The sequence below is a fragment of the Protopterus annectens genome, chromosome 5.part1, assembly GCF_019279795.1.
Source record: "Protopterus annectens isolate FY-2018-M chromosome 5.part1, PAN1.0, whole genome shotgun sequence".
Classification (NCBI taxonomy): Eukaryota; Metazoa; Chordata; order Ceratodontiformes; family Protopteridae; genus Protopterus; species Protopterus annectens.
The window spans coordinates 748,114,958-748,137,672 of NC_056736.1; the positions used below are offsets into that span (position 1 = coordinate 748,114,958).

The 22,715-nt window shown below is 45.8% G+C and overlaps 1 protein-coding gene across 1 annotated transcript in view; it reads right to left on the reverse strand.

The window, feature by feature from the left end:
- The window catches only part of C2CD3 (C2 domain containing 3 centriole elongation regulator), a 2,415,762-nt gene that overhangs the window by 2,121,170 nt on the left and 271,877 nt on the right, over positions 1–22,715 (reverse strand). The window lies entirely within an intron of this gene.

The following is a 22,715-nucleotide window of genomic DNA, read 5'->3' on the forward strand; positions in this document are numbered from 1 at the left end:
TGTTTGTCAGATGGGGCCATGATGAACTTAGTGGGCCTGCGGGGGGTTGGTTCCACTGTGTCCGGGGCTGTCCACGCCTTCCGAGCCGCCACTTCCATGAGCGGGTCGAAAGGTGGAGACACCCAGGAGGTGGAAGGGTGAGAACCAAACGTGTCCAGGTACACCGACTCGTCCTCGGAAGGGTTAAGGGCAGTCCAGTTCCCCCTCTGCCTAAGGACCTCAAGGATGTCTGAAAAGGAGACATCCTCAGAGGGGGACCTTGGGTACCCTTCCGAATCCTCCAAGTCGGTATCAGACGTGACTGACTCGGGGGAGTCAACATGTTTCCTCTTACATTTTCACTTCCGAGGGGGATCCTCTGAATGATCAGGGGAGACCTCGGAAGATACGCCCAATGGGGCGACCTGGAGCGCCTGTTCTCCACGCTTGGGGTCAGGAGGGTGGATAGAGACCGATGCAGGCACCATTGGGGGAGGAGCCGAAGGGGCCGATCCTGGAGCCGACACAGGAGTCAGCACACTCCTCATGACCTCAAAGGTGCCCCTATCAGGCAGAGAAGAGGGTCCCCGCTCCAAAGAGACGTGAACCCCTCCCGGCACCGAGAGGGACGGCTCAGAGGCCAATGTCGGGGCCGAGCTCACTTGCGCTGAGGCCCCGAGAGGGAGAACAAGGTTGGGGACAAGGGTCCGATGCCACTCGCCCCCTTGGAGCCGACGAGGGAGTCTCGGCGCCCAGATCCCTCCAAAGATGCATCGAAGAGATCGGAGCAGATGAGGGAGACGAAAGGTGTGATATCGGCTCTGACGTACCTACGATTCGAGCCCAAACGAGCTCCAGCTCCTAACACAGTGGAAGTGTCGGAGGAGGAAAGTACAGTTTTGTACCTACCATAAATGTAGATGTCCGATAGGTATGCATCTGCAGTCATAACATATGGGTTGTCCTGCCTCAGGCAGCCCTTCGGTCAGCCGGATTCCAAAGTCTGGGTCTGGCCTCGGCTGATGTTGCACTTCACCCGACGTCATAGCTCCTGGGGTATAAAGGCATCAGCCGACGCCATTTTCCTCAGTGTTTCTTGCCCCAGATGCCAGGTGCCCTCTAGGAAGGCTAAATTTGGATAAAAGTAGAAAATTCCAAACAGTAGAAAGCAAAAGTATATATACATATATACATACAAACAAATACACCATAATAGATTCCCCAGCTAGCTAAGAGGGTAAGTACCCTAGGAATACCACAGAGGGGAAGGAGGGTGGGTAATCCTGACTGCAGATGTATACCTATCGGACATCTACATTTATGGTAGGTACAAAACTGTACTATGTCCTTCAAGGATGCATCTGCAGTCATAACATATGGGTAGAATACCATAGCCAAACTGGGGGAGGAGGCACTAAGATAATGATGGTGTAGTTAAGATCCCTTGTAAAACTGCAGTTGCAAAACCTGCTTGGGATCTGGAGTATAAAGGAAGATTGTAATGCTTGGCAAATGTATGCACGGAGCTCCAAGTAGCAGCTTCTAAAATGTCTTTGGTAGCCACTCCTCGTAGGAAAGCTGTAGTGGTGGCTGTAGCTGTTGTGGAGTGAGGCCTGATATTTTCAGGAGTTGTCTTTCCATGAAATGAGTAGCAGAATCGAATGCAATTTCCTATCCATTTTGAGATTGTCTGGTTTGAAATTGCTTTTCCTTGCACTCCTGTTGCATATGCTACCAGAAGCTGGTCAGTTTTTCTGCTGGCCTTAGTTCTGTCCAGATAGTAGCACAGTTGTCTGTGTACATCCAAGGTGTGTAGTAGTTTTTCCCCCCTGTTCTGTGGGTTAGGGAAGAATGTAGGTAAATGAATAGCTTGGTTCAAGGATACCCTGGATACCACCTTTGGCATAAAAGTAGGATTGGTTCTCAGAGACACTTTATCCTGGTGAAAGATAAGGAAAGGATACTCGGATACCCTTCTTGCTGAAGTGATTGCTAGCAGGAAGGCAGTTTTCCAAGATAAGAACTGTAAGTCTGCTGTTGCTGCTGGTTCAAAAGGGGGAAGTGTTAATTTTTCTAGCACAAAATTGAGATCCCATGCAGGCAGAGGTGGTTTCCTTGGAGGTTTTACATTTTTGATCCCTCTCAAATTGTCTGAGGAGAGCATGAGAGAAGACAGGAGGATCCATGTTGTACTCTGCTGAAATTGCTGATGCATGAATCTTAATGGAAGAATAGGACAGGCCATTGTGGAACAGTACTGCTAAGTATTCTAGGATGTGTGCTAGGTTTGCCAGTGTGACATTTGTTCCCTTTGCTGCACTCCAAATGAGGAATCTCTTCCATTTGGCTGAATATGTTTTCCTTGTGGAGGGTCTGCGAGCCTCCAGGATAATGTCCTTAACCCTCTGAGATAAAACAGGTTGGTTTTGATTTATGCAATTTTCCAAGCAGTTAGCTGCAGCTTTTTTAAGTTTGGATGCAGGGTCTTGAAGTTGTTCTGTGTTAGAAGTAAAGGACATAGAGGTAGAGGCCATGAGTTCGTCCGAGACATGCTTCTCAGTAGCGGGTACCAATGCTGCCCTGGCCAGTCTGGAGCTATCAAAATTACCTTTGGCTGTTCCTCTCTGATCTTCAGTAGAACTTTGTACATCAATGGGAGAGGTGGAAAGGCATATACTGTCAGGGCCTTCCAGCTGAAAGAAAGGGAGTCCACCCTCCAGGCTTGTGGGTGGTATAATCTTGAGCAGAATTTCTTCAGTTGGTGGTTGAGTGGGGAGGCGAACAGGTCTATCTCTGGCATTCCCCATTTCTTTGTTATGGTTTTGAAGATGTCTGGATGCAGCATCCATTCGTGAGCATCCGTGGTAGTTCTGCTTAAGCTGTCTGCTAGTGAATTCTCTTTTCCTGGTACGAATCTGGCCTGCAGTTGGATGTTGAGATCCAGGCCTAAGTTCCACAGGTCCATTGCCATCCGGCATAGAGGGTAGGAATGCGTGCCTCCCTGTTTGTTGATGTACCACATGACTGTGGTATGGTCTTGTCCTTATCAGCAGATGTCCTTGCTGGAGGAATGATTTGAATGCTTCGATTGCATGCTTCACTGCCAGCATCTCCTTTAGATTTATGTGTAGATTCAGCTGGTCTTGGGACCATAGGCCTTGGATACACTTGTCTTCCATGTGTTCCCCCCAGCCTAGGTCTGAGGCGTCCGTGGTGATGGTCTGCCTTGGATGTGGTTTGTGGAAAGGCAATCCTCTGTTGATCTGGCAGGCCTGAGCCCACCACAGCAATTCTTTTTTCAGGCATGGAATGATTGGTATCAGGGCTTCTAGACTGTGTCTGTGTTGAGACCATACATTCCTTAGGTACCATTGTAATTTTCTCATATGCAGCCTGGCATGTGGGATCAAGATTATGCAGGATGCCATGTAACCCAGGGCCTGCAGGACTTTCCTTGCAGTAAGCTGAGTTTGTCTTGTTAATGCCATGAAGTAGACTGGTAGTTGCTTTTGTTTTTCTTCTGTGAGAAAAGCCATCTGAGTTATTGTGTCCAGTTCTGCACCCAAAATAGTTATCCTTTGGGATGGCACTAGTCTTGACTTTTGTATGTTGACTGTGTATCCCAAGGCTTGCAGCAGTTGTATGACATAGGCCAAATCCTTTATTATTTTTGTCTTGTTGTCCGCTTGTATTAGGCAGTCGTCCAGGTATGGGTAGATTTGAATTCCCTGAAGCCTGCAATGTGCAATTACTGATGCCAGGCATTTCGTGAATACTCTGGGCGCAGTAGATAAGCCAAAGGGCAATGCTGAGAATTGATAATGCTCTGATCCTGCAAGAAATCTGAGGTGTCTTCTGCAATCTGGTCGTATAGGGACGTGCAGGTATGCCTCCTTGAGATCTAGAGTCACCAGCCAAGACTCCTTGCCCAACATGGGAAGAAGTTGCTGTAGGGTCAGCATCTTGAATTTTGGAACAATGAGATATGTGTTCAGTGCGGACAAGTCGAGAATAGGCCTCCATTGATTTTCTTTTCTTGGTACAAGGAATAGTCTGGAGTAAAATCCTTGGCCTTGTTCCATAGATGGTACCTTTTCTATTGCTCTCATCCTTAGTAAGCTGATGATTTGTTTTAGAGCCTCTGATTTCTGGCTTGGTGGAAGATTTGGCATTCCTCTCTTTTTTGGTAGAGTGTGGAAGTGAAAGCATCCATCTGTGGGCATCCGTGGTAGTCCTGCTTAAGGTGTCTGCAAGTATGTTTTGTTTTCCTGGCACATATTGCCTTGGAGCTGTATGTTCAGGCTTAGCCCACATCAGAGATCCATTGCCATCCAGCATAGAAGGGCAGTTCGAATTGAGCAGGCTGAGCCCACCATCACCATCGGAATTCTTGCTGGATTGGATTGATTGGTGGGTTTCTAGGCTGTGCTTGTGCTGAGACCATAAGTTCCCTCATGCAGTCTGGCATGTGATCACAGATAACCCAGATGCCATGCAACCCAGGGCTTATATAAGCTGGTTAAGTGTAAGCTGCTCTGTGTAAGAAATGCTGTGAGTAGTTTTTCTGCTGTGATTGTTTTTCTGCTTTGATTGTGTTTAGTTCTGGATGCCATTTGATTTCCTTTGGGAGGTTATGCAACTGGGAAGGTTATCCTTTGGTTTTTATATTGACTGTTGCAGTAGTATTTTGCAGTAGATGAATGACCCTTTTCAAGTCTTTTTGTTTATCCTTTTTGTTGAAATTTTGTAACCAGCAATCGCCCAGGTAGAATAAATTTTGCCTCCCCTGATTTATTACATGTGAATCATTGATTGCCAGGCATTTCGAAATACCCTAAGCGCAAAAGATAAGCTGAGAGTGATGAATGCTGATTGATGATGCAATCCTGATCCCGTCTGAAGTATGAGGACTTTGGGTGCAAACGATGCGTATGGGGACGGCAGGTATAGTTCCTGAGTTACCAGCCAAGACTCCAAGACCTGAGAAGAAGCTGAAGAAGCTGCTAGTCAGCATTTTGAATTTTTGGGACAATGAGGTATGTGTTGAGCGTGACAGGTAGAATAGGTCTCTCCTGATTGATTTTCCCTTGGCACCAGGAAAGTCTGGGAGTAAAAATTTGCCTCCTTTCCATAGATGGTACCTTTTTATAGCTCTCATCTTTTAAGTTGTCTATTTGTTGAGCAGCATTTGCATTTTTGATTTGGAGGTAGGTTTGCATGCCTCTCTTCCCCTTGTAGAGTATGGAAGTGAAACTGTAACCTTTGTCTATTGTCTGTAAAATCCATTTGTCTCCTGTAATGCAATGCCAGTTTACTGCCGCTATGCTTGCTTCTTTTCCGCTTCTGGGTGTTTCCTTCAGTTCCCCTCCAGAGCCAAGTCACTGTGATTGTCCTGTGGAAGTGGTAGTGTAGGGGTCTGCAGTCTGCTAGGCTGCGCTGTTTGTTAGGCACCTCTACCTGGCTAGGCACCTCTGGATTGACCTGACCTCGCTCTGCTGCCTCTCTCCTGCCTCTCTGTGCTCTGTTAGGCCTGAAAGGACTCCTGGGCTTTCAGTTAACCTTGGAGGGCAGGCTGGACCTGTAAGAAATCCTTGACTGTCTGGATAGATTTCACTTTCTTCCACCTTCTTCTTCAGCACTTATGTGCAGGAGAACAAACAAATTGTGTTTCATGGGGGCATCTCTAGCTTTTGATTTTACATGGTCTGGTAAGGACCTCTTTTTAACCATGCATGCCTAGTCATCTAAAGATCTAAGGAGGCCATCAGTGCATCATTTAAGATTTTTAAGATGACCTGACCTGCTGTATGTTATGTGTACCCATTTCTGAAGTGACTTTCTGTCTAAGGATCAGGAGGACAGTTTTTTAGATAACTGATCTAAATGATACTGAAATTTGACAGTTTGGCCCCAGCCGAAAAGTAGCAGAGAAGTATAACTTTTATTTCCCATCCCCCAGGCTCTTGGCAGAGGTAGCTGCTACAGCCTTCTTGGGGCCCCAGGAAATAGTTTCAGTCTGCAAAAAAACTATTATATACAAGGATTATGTGTGTCCGGAACCTGTGTAGATCTGGTCGGCTTGGGGCGGAGGAGTGAATCAGGAGCAGTACAGGCATCATTAAATGCATCATCCACAAGCTTTTTAGGTAATGGTAATTCTCTACCGATCTGCGACCGCACTCATGTACACTCTGGCTAGCGCACCACGGCAAGAGAAAAACCGAAAAAAATGGGGCCGCTGATGCCTTGAGCACCGAAAGAACTGCAGCTATGACGCCGGAGGGCGACACACTGGCGAGCCGAACCCAGACCCAGAATCCCGAACTGCGAACTGGCTGCCTGAGGCCAGGACAACCCATTTGTTAGGACTGCAGATGCATCCTTGAAGGACATCCTGTAGTCTTTGTCTATTGTTTGCAAAGTCCATTTGTCTCCTGTAATGCAATGCCAGTTTTTTGAAAATAAAGCTAGCTTTCCGCCCAAGGGTGCTTCCAGTTGTTCCCTGGTAGGCGGAATCAGAGCCAAGTCATTGTGTCTGTCCTGTGGAAGTGGTTGCAGTCGCAGCTGTGGCGGCACTTCTCTGGTTGGCAGGTTGCCACTGACGACCCCTGTAGGCACCCCTTGATTGACCTCTGCCTCTTGGGCGTCTATTTCTGCCTCTCTGTGCTCTGGAGGTGTCTGGAAAGGACCAATTCATTGAAGGCCAATTTCTGCTGAACCTCGGAGGTTGGACCTGCAGAAAATCCTTGACTGTTTGGACAGATTTTGCTTTTTCTTCCACTTTCTTTAGAACCTCCTGTGCAGGGAGCCAAATAAACTTTGTTTCTCCATAGGGGCATCTAGGAGTTTAGACTTAACATGGTCTGGCAAGGATTGTTCTTTTAGCCAGGCATGCCTTCGAATCACTGCTCCAGTCATAGCTGATCTAAATGAAGCCTCCAGTGCGTCATAGCCACATTTTAAGAAATGATTACTGACCTGCTGAGAGTTGTGTACCAAATCCTGAAGGGACTTACGGTCTAAAGGTTCAGGAGAGGACAGCTTTTTATTCAGCTGATCTAAAAAAAATTCCTGGTACTGTATCATGTGAAATTGACAGTTTAAAGCCCTGGCAGAAAGAGTAGCAGATGTATAAACCTTTTACCCCATCTCTCTAATGCTCTTGATTCTCTTTCAGAGGGTAGGGGTTTTGGCAGAGGCAGCTGCAACACCTTTAGGGCCCTGAGAAATGGTTTCTGGGTCTGCAGCATGGGCCTTATACAAGTGGAAGTGAGAATCTGGGACCCTGTAGTATCTGTCAGGTTTGGCAGGGGCCGGGAGAAGAGAATCAGGGGCAGTACTGGCATCATTGTATGCATCATCAACAACTGATAGTACAGGTGGTATGGCTAAAGGCCTATGCTGTGGTAAGTGTAAAAAAGTCCTTAACCTTTTCCTAGAATCAGAAAAATCCTGACCCTGCCATTGGAAGTGTTCCCTCATTGAGTGTAGAGTTTCCCCAAATGAAAATTCTTCTGGAGCGGAGGCAGAAGGAATGGAGTCTTCGGCATCAGAATCCTCATAAGGTGAGTATGGTCCTTCCTGATGGTCAGATAAATCTGAACCATCCGAGGAATAGTCAGAGGAGAGAGGTTCAGGGGGTTCAGTCCTAGGCCTCTTTTCAGGAGGGGGTTGTGAGGCCCTGTCTGGGTGAGGTTGGGCTCCCCTGATCAGAGACATAAGGTCCTCAGCAAGGCTGAGAATCTGAGAACTTGAGGTAGGTCTGTGAGAGGGAGCTTTTGTAGGTAAGGCCTTGGAAAGTTTAGCTGCTTTAGCCCTGGAGAAGGCCTTGATAGACATAGAAGCAGGGGGGATCTAGCTGCCCCACGTGCAGGAGTAGAGATGTCCAACGGAATGGTGTCGGACAAATCTTGTGTGCCTGCTTCTTCAGTAGGAATTTCTGTAGCCGACTCAGCCGGGGCCTTTGTGGCCTCGGTTGTCAGAGGCATGCTTTCGGCTGAAGCGAGAACCGAGATCTCGGTTTCAGCCGAAACCGAGACACTCGCTGTAGGCCTAACCGTGGTTTCAGCCGAAACCGCGGGCCGAAGTGTCTGTCCTTTTCCTTGCATTTTTTAGCTAAATGTGTAGTCGGAGTCTCCGACGGCATTTTATATGCAAAAGCGGAGCCAAAAAACTCTTCAGCAAACTCCGACCGACGTCTAAGTGTCCGTCGGTTGAAGGAAGCACAGGCTAAACAAGCTGATACGTCGTGGTCTGGGCCTAAGCAAGGAAGGCAGTAAGAGTGGAAATCCTTATGAGGTATTTGTTTCCCACAAGTAAAACAATTATTTACTTTGTCTGACATCGGCTGAGGCAAGAAAGAGTCCCCAACGGGGTACTTAGCTTTTTTAGAAGTCTTCGGTAGCTGAAATCTCTGGATCTGACCAACCGGCACTTGCAAACAGCTTCTGCTTCGGGCACAGCGCGGTAAGAAAGACTGAGGAAAATGGCGTCGGCTGATGCCTTTATACCCCAGGAGCTATGACGTCGGGTGAAGTGCGACATCAGCCGAGGCCAGACCCAGACTTTGGAATCCGGCCGACCGAAGGGCTGCCTGAGGCAGGACAACCCATATGTTATGACTGCAGATGCATCCTTGAAGGACATCTGCAGAAGACACAGGGGTAGCTTCTGTTGAGAAGGGCTTGGCCAGGGCCTGCGACTTTAGGAGCCTACTGACCACCCTCTCCAAGTCATGATCAGATAGCCTGGAAGACAGAGAGAAGTGGGACCTATGGCTTCGCTCCGACTGAAGCAATGGAGACCTCGGAGCCGAATGGACAGACTCTACAGATGGGGACCTTGAGCATTTTCGGTTCAGAGAAGGTTCCGGAACTAAGGTCGGAGCCGATCGAGGTCTCGAGATGTCGGTTCCAGCCGGAACAGACGAGGAGGCAGGAGCTCCGTTCGGAGATGGCTCCGAACTGGGAGCCGACGGTCTGGCGGGCTTTAAGGATTTTCCCGACGGATGCTTAGCCGGGGATCCTTCTGGCTTAAGTAAGCCTCTCAAAATGAGCTTGTTCCTATGCTCCTGCAGGACTCTCGGGCTGAAGGCATGGCAGACCGAGCAAGAGTCCTGCAGGTGTAGGGGACCCAAGCAATAAACACAAGAAGTGTGACCGTCTGTCAGAGACATCTTCTGACAGTACGAGTCACACTTCTTGAAACCTGAAACTTTGCTCTTTAGACATATTAAAAAAAAATGGGATACCAAAGGGAAAAAAGTAACTAGTGCTTAAACACAACACACACACGCACTAGGTAACTAACTATAAGACTATAGCCACACAACTACCTTACTGGTAAATTATATATATATATATATATATATATATATATACATATACATATATAAAACTATACAAGAAAAAACACTAATTGTCTAACAAGGCCTAACACTACCCTAAAGGGTGGGGGGGGGGGGGAGAAACACTCTAACAACAAACAACGAGTTTCTGAGTGGGATCAAACGGGGACACAATCTAATTAAAACTAGGAGGGAAGAATTTCTAAATACAAGACAGTATATGAAAAAAATTAAAGGTAATAACACAAGAAAAGCTTTATATGACCTGGAGCCGGTAAAATCGCAACCTCGTAGCTGAAGCGGCAAACGAGATCTGGGTATCTGACGCCTAGCATTGTGGGATATGGGGAGGCCTCGAGTCGGTAAATAGCTCTCGAGCTTTAGTAGAAGGCAGAGTCGGAGCCGAGGATCGGCTCTGAACCCATCTAGCAAGAATAGCCAACTTAACATTAAACGTTAAACCTCGTTCAAGAGGAGAAACCTGTGGTCCAGTCAGACTCTTACCGAAGATGTTCAGCACTATCTCCATAGACAATTCAATGTTATTGGCTAATGTCCATCCAGTTACTGCCTTCTCCTTTTCCTCTCTCTGCTGACTGATCTTTCTTTCACTTCCAGTCTCTTGTCTTTCATCAGTAGAGGTAGATGAGATCCAAAAAAACCTGCTGAAGGGTGCTGGTCTTGCTTGACACATCTGGTTGGAGTGTACTAGGTCTCTCCTCCACCTGGGGACCAATCATGAAGGGAGCCTGTGGGGGTAAGCAAAAAAATTAATTCCCATTGGTCACAGACTTGGAAGGCTGTTACATATGATTGTTTTGCTGTCTTTCCTTATCCTTGTTAAAAGCAGTTGTCGCTTTTTCCATGCTACTACGTGGCCATGAGAAAACATGGCCTTGTTTAAAATCAAGCAAGTCTCTGCCAAGTTTCGTAAATTTCTGAGCTTTCAGATGAGTTTCATAAGCAGCAATGTTGTCCATGACCTTGTCTAGAGCAGTAAGGCAAATTTCTTTAGGAAAGTCACTCAAAAGTCTCTGTCGTTTTGAATCAATAATATCAAAAAGTTTGTTCTTGTGAGGTTTAAAGAAGTCAAAAGTCATATGTAGTTGAAACTATGTTCAAGGTGAAGTTGCTGCCATCTCCATAATAAATCAGTATAGGTTTTGCCATAAGTAGGCATCTTTAAGATTCTCAGTCCTCTAGGTATCACATGGTGAAATAAGCATGCCACCAAGTGTAAACACTGCCACTGGACATGTTTTAATTTATATAAATCATTCTCAAGCTCCCTTAATTTATCCATAAAGACAGCATTGTCAAAGTTACAGTTTGTTCTATATCCATACCTGGCCATCGATGCGCTAAAAGCAGATTGTTCTCCAGATGTATAAGATTTGCAAAAACAATCCATTCCGCTATTGTTATTGTCCAAATTGCAATGGACATAGTCCAACTCCAAGACATGGTCATATCCTTCTGCCATGCTCCCACGGGAGAAAACAAAATAGAAACAATGCGAGAATAAAAGAAATCCCCATAAGGAATGAACAGAGCTGAATACCAAATATCAAAAGCGAAGATGCAGAGTAACGGCTACAGACACATGGCAGAGGTTAAATATAAAACACTAATAAAACACAGAGGATAAGCGCTTTCACACCGTAAGGTGCTTCTTCAGACCATATTAGATCAGAACAGCTAAAATACATTTAAAAGAAACAAGGAATCATTTCAACCAATGACAAAATTCCTAATTAAGCATAACAAATCAAAAGACATTAGTAATTAAGCATATCATTTGAACTAGTCCCTTGACTTCAAGGCTGGCTTTAAAGAAACTTTACCATTGAAGCCAAGCATTTTATCAGCTTGAAGCCTGATGATGCAGTGTAATTCCCTGTTCTCAGTATGATTTTTAAAATCTCCCATATGTAAACCTAATATTTTCAATAAAGATACCAAGCAGTTCTTGGGGACTTGTATAATTATATAAGTAATGCTCTGGGTTTAAATGACTGTCTCACGGTTACGCTGGATGTTGAGTCACTCTTTACGGTGATTCCCAACCTGGAAGGGGAAGAAATAAGAACCTTTCTTAGAATGCACAGCAGCTATGACATCAAATGTCGATCTGATTTGTTTATTCTTTGAGGTGGTTTTAGAGAACAAAGTTTTTATGTTTGAGGGACTCCATTACATACAGAGGGCTGGCATAGCTATGGGTATGCCTTGTGCCAATAGCTATGCCAATATGGTCTTGGCTCACTGGGAGCAGGAGTTTTTCTTGAAAGGTAATGACTTTGTGACCCATGTCGTCTTCTGCAGGGGATTTGTTGATGACATTCATCTGCTGGGGGGGGGGGGGGAGTGAAAAGCAGTTGGATCTGTTTGTTTCATATTTACAAACTACAACCTAATTTTTAAAATTTACTAGCTACTGTTCTAGGGATAAGATTATGTTTTTGGATGCATTTGTCTCTAAAGAGAAGGATGGACTATTTACCACAGGGCTTTATAGGAAACCCTGTAGGAAGAATGTTGTTTTGCAATGCAACAGCATGCGCCCGTCCCATATATACAAGAATATTCTTAAGGGTCAGAATATGCGGGCTTCGAGGTTAAATAACTCACAAGAAGGGTTTCTTAATGATTTGACTTTATTAAGGATTGATTTTATGAGTAGAGGCTATAGGTGTAAGGAGGCCGATGATATGTACAATGAAGTACTGCATTTGAGATCTGACAGGAGTAGCCCCTATTTCTTTGGAGCTAGTGCAAATGCCCAAACTCATGTTACAGCTACAGATAGAGCTGTGAGTACCTAACAGCTCTGTTTACTTACCTCTGTCATATGCCAGTGACACAGGGACTATATGTGAAGTTATTAAATCCATCTGGCACATTTTGGCAACTGATGACCGCATTAAGAATATAGTTGGTGAGAGGCCTTGCATTAGATACAAAAATAAGAAGTCCATTAAACGGCATCTGTGTTATAGGACTAATTGTTTACCTCCCAAGGAATGTCTCACCATTCGTGGCACACGTCGCTGCAATAGATGCAGCTTTTGTGCTTATACGGACACCTCCAACATATTTGTTCATCCAAGCTCTGGAGTTACCTTTACTTTTAATGTTGTTGCAGATTGTCTGGTTCCAAATATAGTTTATTTGGCTGTGTGCAATTCATGTACTCACTTTTATGTGGGCAAGACTAATTGCCCATTTTTTGAAAGAAGAGAACATTTATACAGCATCCATAAGGGCGATATCAGGAATGCCTTAGCTAAATACGTTATTGAGTCCAATTCTTCACAATTTTAATTTCATGGTTAATGAAAATGTTGCATTAGGTTTACGCATGGGAGATTTTAAAAATCATACTGAGAACAGGGAATTGCACTGGATCATCCGGCTTCAAGCTGATAAAATTCTTGGCTTGAATGGTACAGTTTCTTTAAAGCCAACCTTGACGTCAAGGGACTTGTTCAGATGGTATGCTTAATTAGTAATGCCTCTTGATTTGTTATGCTTAATTAGGAATTGTCTGTCATTGGTTGAAATGATTTCTTGTTTCTTTTAAATGTATTTTAGCTGTTCTGATCTAATATGGTCTGAAGAAGCACCATTACGGTGTGAAAGAGCTTCCCATTGTTGTTTTTGTTATTAAAGCGTTGTTTTATATTCTCGCAAAAGTATAAAACACTTTGCTATCCTGAAAACTTCAGAATGCTTTGCAATCATACTAAAAAAGTAAATAAATGAAGACAAAAATGTATACTGTAATAACTTTCCGAATAGTATTAAACATAACCCTTAAAAATTTTGGACATCCATTAAAGAAATTTGCATCCTGGCCAAAAATTCAACCTAAGCCCCTCTCCCAATAACTCACCATTCAAAAAGTACAGTTGTGTACACTTACCATAAATGCAGATGTTAGAGTGCATTCACTGTCGCAGTCATCACCTGTGGGTTATCCCTGCTGTGGTAGCCTTTGGCCAGCCTGAATACCAGAGTCAATGTTTTTTTGCGTTGGCTGCCGTCGCCTGTAGTCTGACATCAGATCATCAGTGCTATACTGCAAGGCAGCAGATGTTATTACATCAGTTTTTCTTGCCCTAACCAGTCAGAATCATAAGGAAAAGTGGTCCTGATTGCTAAAAGCCACCGTGGGAAGCTTATGTCCCCCTAGAGGAAGATGCTATATGAGGGATGGACGAAGGGAAACCAGGACTGCAACAGTGAACACACTTGAACATCTACATTTATGTTAAGTGTACACAACTGTACTATGTTCTTCATGTTTCACTGTTCCAGTCATCACCTGTGGGAGGATTCCCAAAGCTGAGGAGAGGGGTGGAAGGATAGGTTTGAGTCCTAGGCATGGGTCAGTAGGCCCTGCAGAACTGCAGAGGCAAACCCTGCTCTAGACTTAGAAAGAAGAGCTAGGTGGTAGTGCTTTGTAAAGGTATGGACAGAGGTCCAGGTGGCAGCTTCCAAAATGTCCCTGGTGAGGACTCCTCTGACGAAGGCTGTGGAAGTGGAGGCTGCCCTAATGGAATGGGTAAGGATAGATTTGGGGGGGGGGTCCCATGTAGTCTGTAGCAGAAATGAATACAGTGTGATATCCATTTGGAAATGGTTTGTTTGGAAATGGGCTTCCCCTCTGCCACAGGGGCAAAGCTGGCAAGTAGTTGATCTGTTTTTCTGAATGGTTTAGTATGGTCCAGATAGTATCCGAGTTGTCTGTGCACATCTAGCGAGTGTAGAACTCTTTTCCCCTTGTTTTGAGGGTTTGGAAAGAAGGTGGGTAGGTGTATGGCCTGGTTGAGGGTCACATCAGATACCATCTTGGAAATAAAGGAGGGGTTAGTCCTCAGGGAGACCCTGTCTGCATGGAAAATGAAGGGCTCAACAGCCATGAGAGCCTGAAGTTCTGATACCCTTCTGGCTGAGGTGATAGCTAGTAGGAAGGCCGTCTTCCAGAAGAGGTATTTCAATTCTGTAGAAGCAGCAGGTTCGAAAGGAGGTAAGGTTAGTTTTTCTAGAACATAATTCAGGTCCCAGGGAGGCATGGGGGGCCTTCTGGGAGGTCTGATATTAGAAGCCCCTCTGAGGAATTGCTTAAATCAAAGGATGAGAGAAGAGGGGTGAGTCAGAATCGTAATGGGCAAAATGGCTGAGGCATGGATTTTAATAGAGGAGAAAGGGAGGCCACTATTTGAGCAACTCGGCTAGGTAATCCAAGATAAAAGGGATGGAAGGATGAGAGGTACTGGCCACTTTGGACTGGCTCCAGGAGCAGAATCTTTTCCATTTCCCTGCGTACTATTTTCTGGTGCTGGGCGTTCTGGCCTCTGATAATGTCCAGGACCTGTTTACTTAACAGGGACGCCTTGTTAGCTTTTAAGGTATAAGCCATGCTGAAAAATTGAGAGTCTGTAAGTCTGGGTGCAGTATCTTCCCCCTGAACTGGGTCAAGAGGTCTGAGATCAGGGGAAGCTGCTGTAAGGTCAGGCTGTGCAGTAAGGGGTACCAATGCTGTCTGCGCCAGTCTGGAGCAATGAGGATGGACTTTGGTTTCTCTTCCCTTATTTTGATCAGTACCTTGGGAATAAGAGGCAGAGGAGGGACCGCGTACACAAAGAGGGAGTTCCAGTGGAAGTTCAAGGCATCCACCTTCCACGCTAGGGGGAGATACTCCCTGGTATAGAACTTTTGCAGCTGTTGGTTGAGGTGAGAGGCAAAGAGATCCACTTCCGGAGTCCCCCACTCCTGAGTGATTTGCAGAAAGATTTCCCTGTGGAGCTGCCGTTTGTGGGGGTCCAGTAAGTTTCTGCTTAGGTGGTTTGCCAGGGTGTTGTTGACCCCTGGCAGGTATTGGGCAATTAGGTGTAGACCCATGGAGGTGGCTGTAAGCCAGAGGCTGAAGGCTAACCTGCACAGGGGGTAAGATTGCCCCCCCCCCCAGTTTGTTGATATACCACATTACTGTGGTGTTGTCTGTTTTTATAAGTAGAACCATGGCCTGAGATGGGGTTTGAAAGATGTCAGAGCCTTTTGCACTGCCATCATTTCTTTCTGACTGATGTGCAAGTGAAGTTGCTGGGCATCCCAAAGATCTTGGGTGCACCTGCCTGCTAGGTGAGCGCCCCAAACAATGTCAGAGGCGTCAGTGGTGATGGTGTGGCCAGAAGGGCGGAGGATGAAGGGAAGATCCTTGTTCCTGGCACAGGCCTCTGCCCACCAGAGAAACTCAGCCCTTATATATGGGATCAGAGGGAGAGAGGTCTCTAGGCACTCAGAGTGCTGGCACCAACGGTTCTTTAAATACCATTGAAGTTTTCTCATGTGAAGCCTGGCCAGAGGAATGAGAAGGATGCAATATGCCATGTTTCCCAGGGCTTGCAGGAACTTCCTTGCAATGAAGTGACTTCTGGAAGCCGGCTGGGTAAAGTAGACAGGCATGAAGCTCTACTTTTCTAGGGATAGGAAGGCCATTTGGGATGCTGGGTCTAGCACAGCTCCCAAGAAAATGATCATCCTGGTAGGGTTTTGTTTTGATTTCTTCTCATTGATGGTGAACCCTAGGGAAGTTAGGAGTGATTTGACAAAGAAGGTCCTGGAGCAGCTTTCTGCACTCTGCCTGAATGAGGCAGTCGTCCAGGTAAGGGTAAATCTGTATACTTCTCTGTCTGCAGAATGCTATGGCTGAGGCTAAGCATTTGGTGAATACTCTGGGAGCAGTAGATAAGCCAAAGGGCAGTGCAGAGAACTGAACGTGTTGTGAGCCTGCTCTGAAGCGCAGGAATTTCCTGCATGATTCCCTGATGGGGATGTGGAGGTAGGCATCTTTTAGATCTAGGGTAACTAGCCAGGCATTTTTTGTTAGCGTAGGCAGCAGCTGCTGCAAAGTTAGCATTCTGAATCTGGGGACCACCAGGGAGGTGTTCAGAATGGATAGATCCAGGATGGGGTGCCAAGTGCCCTCTTTTCTGGGAACAAGGAATAGTCTGGAATAAAGGCCTTTGCCTGTTTGAGCTGAGGGGACAGGTTTTACTGCCCCCCTGGGATATGAGAGTTTGGACCTGGTTCAATGCCTCCGCCCACTGATTTGGAGGCAAGTCTGAGTACCCTCTTGGAATTGGGAGTCCGCTGAAAGAGAATTTGTATCCCTGAAAAATGATCTTTAGGGTCCATTGGCCCTATGTTACAGAAAACCAATTGTCTTTGAAGAGGGAGAGCCTTCCTCCTAGTTTTTGATGAGTGAAGGGAGGGCAGAGGGGGGAGGGGGACTCTGTGATTGCCATAAAAGGTTGGCTTAGAACTCCCTGCCTTGGAGACGAAGTGGTCCATTGTTTGCTTCTCTGCTGGCTCTGGGATAGGGTCCTGGAGGGTCTGTCCCTGACGGGCTTACCTTGGCTCTGTCTGCTAGGTGCAGGGAAGGCCCAGAGCTTAGAGGGAAAGTTCCTGCTGAATCTGGGAGGTTGAACCTGAAAGAAATTTTGCTTTGTCTTCCATCTTTTTAAGCACCTCTTCTGCTTTTTCCCCAAACAAGCACTTCTTATCTAGGGGTGCATCAATAAGTTTAGACTTGACATGATCAGGGAGAGGTTGTTCCTTCAGCCATGCATGTCTCCTAATAACATCCTGTCACTGCTGCCCTGCTAGAGGCTTCTAGAGCATCATATCCACATTTTAATGAGTGTTTGGCCACTTGACAAGCAGAGTGCAGTAAATCTGCTAACTCTTTTGAAATGGCACAGTCAGGAAAGGTAGCAATCTTCTGTTTTAATAGTTCCAAAGTGTGTTGTTGATATTTTAACATATGGAACTGACAATTGAGTGCTCGGATGGCTAAGATTGCAGAGGTGCATATTTTTTTTACCCCATCTGTCCAGAGCTCTGGAGTCTTTGTCAAAAGGAAGAGGATTCTTGGCAGAAGTAGTCTAAGCTCCTTTAGATCCCTGTGTAATGACCTCTGGGTCTGCAGCAGGATTTCTGTACAGGTATTTGTGAGAGTGCAGTACTCTATAGTACCTGTCAAGTTTACTGGGAGCAGGAGGGAGGGTGTCAGAGGCTAAGCTGGATTCATGGAAAATATCATCCACCACTTCTAAAACAGGGGGGATGACCAGGGGTTTGTGCTGGGGCAGGTCCAGAAACTCTCCCAGTCTTTTCTTAGACTGTGGGAGGTCCCATGATTCCCACTGGAAATGTTCCCTGAGGAAGTTAAGGGTTTCCCAAAGGAAAGGTCCTCTGGAGGGGAGGCAGAAGGGATGGATTCCTCTCCATCTGAATCCTCATAAGCAGTTAAGGGATGCTGTTCCTCCTCAAAAACTGAATAGCCAGATTCCTCAGAATCCTGTTCTGTCAATTTCTGGAGAAGGGGGCCTTTTCCTTTTAGAAGTTGTGGCCGGACTATCCCGGAGAAGGGAGATGAGATCCTCCGCCATTTTAAGCATTTGTGCTTGGGGTGGTGGAGCAGTAGCAAAAAGGTGGGTAGAAGCAGATTTCCTATGAGTGGCCTGGCTTCTAGGCCTGAGAGAATCAGTTGGTCTAAGAAAAATGGTAGTCTGAAGCAAAGATGTCGGTTTTTGTCTAGATTCGGTAGTGCAAAAAGCCTCCTCGAAAGCTAGTGCCTGCATCATGACTCCGGACCCAAATGAGGCAGAGATGGACAAAGGCTCGGAAGACTAAGAAGATTTCTGCAGCATACCGGACTCCGAAAGGGTCTCAGTAGAGGCCTGTGTAGATATCTAACTGGGCATCAGGGGCTGCGAAAGTGCCTCACTGAATTCTGGAGAACTGACGACCTGCTTAGTGGTAGCGTCATCAGAAGGCTTAGCCTTGTGTGGTCTGTCTCTATCTTTATGTTTTTTCAGAGATTGTTGGCCGATGGATGCCATATCGGAATAAAAAAATGGAACATGAAAATAACTGTCTACAAAAAGAGCTCTACAGCAAATGGTTCTGAGAGTGCTGCACTTGTTTCCTGGTCTTTACTGGTGTCTTTGACTGTACCTTGGCTGTTGCAGAGGACTTAATAGTAAGCTGTGAAGGTCTGAAAACACCCTCAGAAGCAGATGCCTGCTCAGTGGCTCCGGACCCATCTGAGGGAATAGTTTCCGTAGGCCCAATACCTTGAGTATCCAGAGGCCTAGTTGTCTCCATGTGGGAGTTGGAAACGGCCTGTGGCTCTGAGGTAGCGGGTGTCAGGGGCTGCGAAAGCGCCTCACTGAGAATCGGCGACTGGCCTAGAAGAGGCTTCATCAGTTTTGGATCTCGGATGCCTGTCCTTTTCCTTGTCTTTGCGCTTTTTATGAATTCCGGTCGTCAGTTGTTCCGATGGCATTATATAGTTAAACCTTCGGCCAAAGTAATGTAAGGCAAAATCAAACAGACGTTTAATAGTGCGTTTGTTGAATCTAGCACAAAACCAACAACTAGTAACATCACGGTCAGGGCCTAGGCAAGGAATACAGTAAGAGTGAAAATCCTTATGAGGTATTTGCTTCCCACAAGAAATACAATTGTTAACTTTTACTGACATCGGTTCTGGAGCAAGAAAAACTTTCCCCAACAGGGTACTTAGCTTTACTGCAGACTTCGCTTCTGAAACTCTATTTTGAAAATGTCAGGAGTCGGCCGACCGGCACTTGTGAAGTGCTTTTGCTTCGGGCACCGCACAGCAAGAAAGACTGAAGAAAATGGCGTCGGTTGCATCTTTTATACCCCTGGCGCACTGACGTCAGGGAAGAGGCGACATCAACAGACGCCGGACCAAGACTTTGGAACTCGGGCCGACTGCGGGTAGCCTGCCAGCAGGATAACCCAAGTGTAATGACTGCAACAGTGAAACACGATGAACATCCGGCAATGTGGGACGTTGTGGTCTGGGCCTAAACAAGTGATGTAGTAAGAATGGAAGTCTCGGTGTGGGATCTGCTTTCCACAGGTGAGACAATTGTTAACTTTTTCAGACATCTGTTAGTGCAAGAAAAAGGGATCCCCAACAAGGTACTTAGCTTTAGACGTTTTCAACTGAAATTCAACTTCTGGTAGTGACCGACCGGCACTCATGCGAACTGATTCTGCTACGGGCTCCACGGTAAGAAAGACTGAGGTAATGACGTCGGCTGCCTTGCTTTATAGCACTGACGACTTGACGTCAGACTACAAGGGACAACAGCCAACGCAAAAAGACATCGACTCTGGTATTCGGGCCAGCTGAGGGCTACCACAGCAGGAATAACCCATAGGTGAAGACTGCAACAGTGAAACACAAAGAACATCTGCAAAACAGTTTAATTCCTTTTTTAGAGATGGTATAGCATCTCTCACTAAAAATTCCTCAGCATCTGATCCCAACCCTGCCCAACAGCCACATTTTACCACATCTACTTTCACTTTCAAAGCTGTGCCCACATTCTATATAAAAAAATACTCAAACAAATTTAAACTGTGCTACTCTTCAGCAAATGACCTTCCAAGCAAGTACCTAAAATTAGTAGCCAATAGCATTGCCTACCCTGTCTCAATCCTTATAAACAGGTCAGTCCAGGAATGGAAAAAGTCACACATTATCCCTCTGCATAAAGTAAAAAATTCAATAGACATTAATACCTTTAGACCTATTACAAAATCTCATCTCCCCTCGCCAAAATACTTGAAAAATGTATTTAACAATTGCTAGACTAAGTCCTGCAGGAAGAACTCCTATCCCCTACACAACATGGCTTCTTTCCTTCCCATATTACTACCACTGCCCTTCTAACCTACAGAGATACTGTCAATAAAGCAGGAGACAGCAAACTAGTCGCTCTTATTTCTAGACTTGTCTAAAGCCTTCGACACAGTTCGTCACATCAAACCTCTACTTCAAATGTCCTCCCTAGGTCTCTCTCAGCCCACCCTTCTATGGTTCAAAAGCTACCTGCCCAATAGGTATCAGTTAATAAAATGGCACTCCACACTCTCTCCTTACCTCCCAGTCACCACCAATATATCACAAGGCTCAATCCTTGGCCTCCTCCTGTTTAACATTTTCACCAACACTCTCTATACTTTCACACAACAGGCCACCCTAATACAGTACACAGATGATTCCACTCTCATTTGCACGTCTGACAACATGGCACACCTCCAGAAAATTACTCAAGAAGCTTTAACAGCCACTGAAACATGACTCACAACTCATGCTCATCCCCAAAATGACCAAAACTACTACTATTTTCCCCAAATACCCCTCACGAAAAACATTTTAATTCCTCTCCCTTAATAATACAACCACTGAAGTCACTTCTCATAGCAAACTATTAGGGGTGATAGTGGATGATAATCTTATATTCAACCTGCATACACGACACTGCATAAGAAAAACTCATCAGAAAAATACAGATGCTTTACACAGCCAAAAGCTTTCTCACCGACACAACTAGAACTACACTTGTCACTACTTATCTCCTCCCCACACTTCTTTATGGTGCTCCCATCCTTGCTAACCTCCAGGCATGACAAGCTACACTTGGTACTACTTATCTCCTCCCACACTTCTTTATGGTGCTCCCATCCTTGCTAACCTCCAGGCATGACAAGCTACACTTGGCACTACTAATCTCCTCCCCACACTTCTTTATGGTGCTCCCATCCTTACTAACCTCCAGGCATGACAAGCTACACTTGGTACTACTTATCTCCTCCTCACACTTCTTTATGGTGCTCCCATCCTTACTAACCTCCAGGCATGACAAGCTACACTTGGTACTACTTATCTCCTCCCCACACTTCTTTATGGTGCTCCCATCCTTGCTAACCTCCAGGCATGACAAGCTACACTTGGTACTATTTATCTCCTCCTCACACTTCTTTATGGTGCTCCCATCCTTACTAACCTCCAGGCATGACAAGCTACAATTGGCACTACGTATCTCTTCCCAACACTTCTTTATGGTGCTCCCATCAATACTAACTTACAGGCATGACAAGCTACACTTGGCACTACTTATCTCCTCCCCACACTTCTTTATGGTGCTCCCATCCTTACTAACCTCCAGGCATGACAGGCTACACTTGGCACTACTTATCTCCTCCCCACACTTCTTTATGGTGCTCCCATCCTTACTAACCTCCAGGCATGACAAGCTACACTTGGTACTACTTATCTCCTCCCCACACTTCTTTATGGTGCTCCCATCCTTGCTAACCTCCAGGCATGACAAGCTACACTTGGTACTACTTATCTCCTCCCCACACTTCTTTATGGTGTTCCCATCCTTGCTAACCTCCAGGCATGACAAGCTACACTTGGCACTACTTATCTCCTCCCCACACTTCTTTATGGTGCTCCCATCCTTGCTAACCTCCAGGCATGACAAGCTACACTTGGTACTACTTATCTCCTCCCCACACTTCTTTATGGTGCTCCCATCCTTACTAACCTCCAGGCATGACAAGCTACACTTGGCACTACTTATCTCCTCCCCACACTTCTTTATGGTGCTCCCATCCTTACTAACCTCCAGGCATGACAAGCTACACTTGGTACTACTTATCTCCTCCCACACTTCTTTATGGTGCTCCCATCCTTACTAACCTCCAGGCATGACAAGCTACACTTGGTACTACTTATCTCCTCCCACACTTCTTTATGGTGCTCCCATCCTTACTAACCTCCAGGCATGACAAGCTACACTTGGTACTACTTATCTCCTCCCCACACTTCTTTATGGTGCTCCCATCCTTACTAACCTCCAGGCATGACAAGCTACACTTGGCACTACTTATCTCCTCCCCACACTTCTTTATGGTGCTCCCATCCTTACTAACCTCCAGGCATGACAAGCTACACTTGGCACTACTTATCTCCTCCCACACTTCTTTATGGTGCTCCCATCCTTACTAACCTCCAGGCATGACAAGCTACACTTGGTACTACTTATCTCCTTCCCACACTTCTTTATGGTGCTCCCATCCTTACTAACCTCCAGGCATGACAAGCTACACTTGGTACTACTTATCTCCTCCCCACACTTCTTTATGGTGCTCCCATCCTTGCTAACCTACAGGCATGACAAGCTACACTTGGCACTACTTATCTCCTCCCCACACTTCTTTATGGTGTTCCCATCCTTACTAACCTCCAGGCTTCACAAAAATTAAAACTTGAACAATGCTATAATAAAGCCACAAAATTTGCAGCAAATACCCCTTTCAGAACCCACCACTGTACATCACTAAAAAACCTAAAAGGGTTAGAACTGCCACATCAACAAATATATACACGTCTTACCACCTATAAAATTACCCAGCATCCATCTACCTGTCCAGCACTAAAAAATATTCTACACAACTATGTTCCCAGTCGGACACTGCGATCCAGTGACCA